Source organism: Octodon degus, unplaced genomic scaffold (genome assembly GCF_000260255.1).
Source record: "Octodon degus isolate 3935 unplaced genomic scaffold, OctDeg1.0 scaffold00151, whole genome shotgun sequence".
Taxonomy (NCBI): Eukaryota; Metazoa; Chordata; class Mammalia; order Rodentia; family Octodontidae; genus Octodon; species Octodon degus.
This window is the reverse complement of record NW_004524727.1, coordinates 1784705-1789042: the sequence shown is the minus strand read 5'-3', so window position 1 is coordinate 1789042 and position 4338 is coordinate 1784705.

The following is a 4338-nucleotide window of genomic DNA, read 5'->3' as shown; positions in this document are numbered from 1 at the left end:
TAAATAAATAAATAAATTAATTAAAAAAAAAAAAGACTGATGTCACCAAGGGTACTGTCCCCCCAGCACCAGTTTGAGGACCCTAGGGAAAAAGTTTCCACAAGATGGTTGGGATAGTTGCCAAGCACAGCAGCACATGCCTGTAATTCCCAGCGCCCGGGAAGTTGAAGCAGGAGGATCATCGTGGGTTCGAGGCCAGCCTGTCTACACAGGGAGGTCAAGGCCAGCCTGAACTGCATAACAAAAGGCTGTCTTAGCCCCGCACCCCAAAATGCTTGAGGCTAAAGGGAAAAGCACAGGACACTTCAGATTAGACCCTAGGTCTGAAAATGTAGCTCAGTGGTATATAGAAGAGAAGAAAAAAAGAAGGAAAAAAAGAAAGAAAGATTAGAACCCCAAAGCAGCACCACAGTGAAGAATACGCTGTGGCCATTCCTTGGTAAAGCCCACTGTAAAGCCTGCCCCCGAACCCTCCGCTCTCTCCCCTCTGTGGGCACTCACTTATCTCAACTTCGTACCCACAAAGCAGCTCACCCTCTCACACACTGCAAGGTCACTGGACGAGGGAGTCGGCTGCTCATGCTGGAGTGCCAGGCTGGGAAGACAAAGACTGATCTACTTGGCTTTAGTGTCCTCTGGGGACTGGACGGTGCGGGAGTCAACCCCTAGCACTCAGGACGCCCTCTGTCACCATACCCCTACCTGGACAGACATGCTGTTGTGGTTTAGGTCTAGATGTCCCCCTGAACTCTCCTGTGTGTACAGAGTGGGGGCTTTGGAAGGTGACTGGATCCTGAGTTATTGGGAACCTGGTCAAGATCTCCAGCTGCCTGCATGAGGGGTACAGCAAAAGGATGCAATAAGGAACAAACACAAATTTAGTAATGTAGGGCTGGCCAAATAGCCAGTGGATTAAAGTGTTTGCTTAGGCAGACGCAGGGGCCTGGAATTTGATCCTTCCCACCTCCCCATTCTACCCCCCCACATGCTGGCCCCGCCCCCAAGGTGCACTGAGGTGGCAATTGAGACTGGGAGTGGTAGTGCACACCTGTAATCCCAGCACTTGGGAGGCTGTAAACAGGCAGATCACTGGGTCTGATCTTCTAAAATACAATAAATAAATAAATAAATAAATAAATAAATAAATAAATAAAGTTAGACAGGGGCCCCTGTATGACAGGGGCAGAAGGCCAGTACCTCAGGATGGGCAGAGACAAAGACACTCTGAGCTAACCACTACTCACTGGTTGAATACAGTGATTGGAGGATTTACCGGAAGACCCAAGCTGGCAGGATGACTCAGATGTCAGTGACTCAGCAGGCAGTGGGTGACTTTATCTAATGAGGATCTTTATGTTGATGAGGTGGGGCAAGGTGGCAGGTTATGGAGTTTGTCTTTTCCCCAAGATGAAACTCTTATTTTTATTACAACTGGCTTCTCAAACAACTAGGATGTCCTCAACTGATGTAATTTTGCCCTGGGATTTCACAACATCGTAGCTGAGGCCTCAACTGTGACTAGAGGCACACAAGGTTATGTTCCCGCATACCATAACCAGCCCACTTGGCAACAAGCCCTAATCATAACTTAATTATGAAATGATTTTTCCCCAACGATTACATAGAATGGTCCTCAACAATGGGGTGCTGTGTTCCTCAGAGGACCCATCATAGATGTGTTCAGGACTGAATGTGATGTTAGGGGCCTGGTTGGAGGAGGTCACTGGAGTGAGACCTACAAGGTGTGTTCTTGTCCCTTCTCTGTGCACATCCTGGGCACCGTGATGTGAGCACCTTTTTCTCCACCTGGCTCCTCTGCCATGATGTTCCTGCCTTGGATGGGCCAACCATGTACTGAATCCACTGAAGCTGTCAGGCAAGTAAACCTCTCCTCCTTTATGTTATGGTAACAGGTATTTTGCCCCACGATGGAAAAGTGACTGAGACAGGTGCCTGGTGTCAGTCTCAGTCACTTTCCAGGACTTTCACTTTCCATGGTGTTCACTTCCAGGTTCACTCCCATGTCACAGCAGTAGAGTAACAGGTAGACAGGAAGCCAGCACGTCATACTTCAGCTTCAGTGCTGAAGTCACAGATGAAGAGGGCAACACAGGGCAGGCTTCTCAAGAGGGGTCAGAGTGAGAACTCAGAGGGACTCCAGAGGGCAGATGCCAGTGAAGGCCAGGTGAGGGGTTGGGCTGTAGGCATTTGGGTGCAAGTGTGGAAGGGTAAGGTCTCTTCTGTTCATTAAGTACTGCTTGTTTGTGTGTCATTTTGTGTTTTGAGATAGGGTCTCTATATGCAGTTCAGGCTGGCCTTGAACTCACTAGGTAGCCCAGGCTGACCTCAAACTCTAGGTGATCCTCCTGCCTCAGCTTCCTGAGTGCCAGAATTGCAGGTGTACATTTCTACACCTGGCAGATTAAGTACCTTTGAACACCTCCTATACTGGGCTATAAGCTGCAGACACATGGAGACCACGGCACAGCCCAATGGGGCCTGAGGAGTTTGATGCCAAGGGTCTGTAGGACAAGGGCACTAAGTGCCTAGAGTAGGATGGGAAATGGCACGGTGACAGCCTGGTGGCAGGTGGAGGAGTCTGAGCACAGGTCAACCTCAGGAGAGGTACCTTAGGGGGTACATTTGTCCTGAGGGGCAGATACTCAGCACACAGCTGAGCTGAGGAGGAACTGAGAAGGGAGGACAGGACCCACAGTAGCTCCAGCTCTGAGGAGCTTGGTGCCAGCTGGGTGCACCTTTGTCCTGGAGCTGGGGACTGGTGAAGGAGGGGCGCTGAGCCCCCCTCCAGCCATCCCGTGATAGATCAACAGATCACAGCTGACAGTGGGGCAGATTGTGTAGCAGAGGCTGCCTGGGTCACCTCAGGTCTGGCATGGAGTCCAAAACCTGGAGCCATGAGAGCGGGCTTGGCCTTTAGCCGTGGCTCATGCCCCATGAAACGTCTACTGTTGAAGGGGTCCAGCGATAAGGACCTGAACTGAAAATAGAGGAGTACAGCCCGCACCTGTCCTCCTGTGTCCTCATCTGACGTCCACTCCTAGTGCTCACGGCACAGGGTATCATGGTGGAAGGGAACAGGACTGCTGGGGCTGAGCCTCAAGGGGCTCTCAGCAAGTCATGCTGTTGCCAGGGCTCTGTGTGCTGTGCAGGACAATGTGCCCCAGACCTGGGACCCATGTGAAAAAAGATCCTTAGAAAAGGGGACTCCAGAGCTGTTGCAGAAAGTAGCCAGGACAATGGGATATGTGTTTTTGAAGTGAGGGGGAAGATTTGGGTGGTCAGGGGGTTCTTGGCCTTGTGTCTCTTTGCCTTTTTTTTTTTTTTTTGAGGAACCGGGGATTGAACTCAGATCCTTGGGTTTGCCAGTCAAGTGCTTATCCTACTGAGCCATCTCCCTGGCCCCGTTGTATCTCTTGAAGTAATAAACCTTTTTTTTTTTTGTTTTGGTTTTTTTTGAGACAGGTTTTCACCATACAGTTGGGTTTTTTTGTTTGTTTGTTTTGTTTTGTTTTTGTGGTACTGGAGATTGAACTCATGACCTTTCACTTGCCAGGCAAGCACTTATTCTACTGAGCTATCTCCCCAGCCCAGTTCAAGATGGACTTGAAGTCATTTTGTGGCCCAGACTGGCCTTGAATTCACAGTGATCCTTCTGCCTCAGCCTCTCGAGTGCTGGGATTACAGAAGTGCATCACCACATTTAGTTGTAATAAATCTTTAAAATTTAAACATTCACCATGTACTGCAATCATTCCTTTTATATGACTTTCAAGAAGCTCCAGTCTAGGAGCTCCAAACTCCTTCTGGAGTTGTTCTAACCCTTCTCCTGGGATGGGGTGGCAGCTAACTCCCCAGAGAAAAGTAGCAGAGGCAGAAGCCCAGAGGCCATCTAATTGCTGCTGTGGGCTCTGTTCTCCCAGTGCAGTGGCCAGAAAGTCCTCCAGGCAGTCCAGGATAAAGTCACAGAGCTGCAGAGCTGGGGACCAATGCTGGGAGCATCCTGCTGCAAAAGGAGCAAACACATCCAGTATGTGCAAGGCATGCTTCTCCTGCTGTGGGTGAGCCTGACCCAAGGTACAACTCATGGAGATCCTCTTGCCTCAGCCTCCCAAGTACTGGGATTACAGACCTGTACCACCACACTTGCCTAAAATTCTCTTTTGTTATTGTTTTCACTCTTTTTTTGGTACTGGGAATTGAACTCAGGTACTTGCACTTTCCAGGCAGGCACTGTGCCTTTGAACTATAACCCCAGCTGTTTTCACTCTTTTTTTTTTTTTTTTCCCGCAGAACTGAGGATTGAACTCAGGCCCTTGC